The 1002-nt window shown below is 41.9% G+C and overlaps 1 non-coding gene across 1 annotated transcript; it reads right to left on the bottom strand.

Annotated features, from left to right (window-relative positions):
• Positions 1-261: 261 nt before the first annotated feature.
• On the bottom strand, positions 262-464 carry LOC115072752. Its single transcript, XR_003851770.1, has one exon. It is a non-coding gene; the product is annotated as a small nucleolar RNA SNORA73 family (small nucleolar RNA).
• Positions 465-1002: the final 538 nt, after the last annotated feature.

Raw genomic sequence — 1002 nt, 5'->3', positions numbered from 1 at the left:
AACTTTTCTCCTTGTAATCTATAATCTTATATTCTGCTTTTTTTTTTTTTTAAAATCTTTTTGAGACAGGGTCTCCTGTAGCCTCAGCTGGCCTGGAACTCACTATGTAGATCAGGCTGACCTTGAATTCACGGAGATCTTCCTGTCTCTGCCTGTCGAGTGTGGAATTAAAGGCATGCACCACCACACTTGGCCTATATTCTGGGAATTTTTTTTTTAAATCAGTAAGCAAAACAGACTAAAGCACACTAAGTGATCTAGGACCGTTCCTTGCGTGGTATGTCTCCCCAGTTATCGTCCACAGGACTCTGAGAAGTTGTAGGAATATGAGGTGTAGACTTGAAGCCCAGCTTCATCTCCAACATTGTGGAAAGGGACTGTATATCATGGGGCAGAGTCCTGTGCTCCCCTACGCCACTCGGACAGAGCCCAGGGAGAGTGACCTCCTGGGATATTCATGTTGGGATATTCTGGGAATTTAAAAAATATTTTTTTGGGGAGAAGGTGCATGCCGTCATAATGCATACGTGGAAGCCAGAGAACAACTTCGGAGTTGGTTTTCTCTTTCCACCACATGGGTTCCAGTGACCAGACTCAGGCCCGTGGGCTTACTGGCAAGTGCCCTTACCCACTGAGCTATCTCGCTGGTTCTATTCTGGGTTATTACAATCAGAGTTAGGAATAGTTTCATCAGGCAATATATTGGCTGTAGCAATATATTGTTTTTGGCCACTGATTTGTGATTCTGCACAGTGCACAGCCTATGATTATGGCTTATAAAAAACCCTATCAATAATTTCTTATGTAGCAGAACATTCTTCAGCTGCATAGTTTTAAACAGTAGAAAATATCCCAGTCTATGACATTCAGACTATTGTCCTAGTAGAAATGATATAAGTCATTACCAGTAATCTTGTTACGAATATGGCACTGTTTGCTTGATCAGTTCTGCAGGTGCTTTGGATAGAGTTTATGAACAAGAATTCTGAAGTGAATACGAAG

The sequence above is a fragment of the Nannospalax galili genome, unplaced genomic scaffold, assembly GCF_000622305.1.
Source record: "Nannospalax galili isolate Female #2095 unplaced genomic scaffold, S.galili_v1.0 scaffold691, whole genome shotgun sequence".
Lineage (NCBI taxonomy): Eukaryota > Metazoa > Chordata > Mammalia > Rodentia > Spalacidae > Nannospalax > Nannospalax galili.
This window is presented reverse-complemented; position numbering and strand designations above follow the sequence as displayed.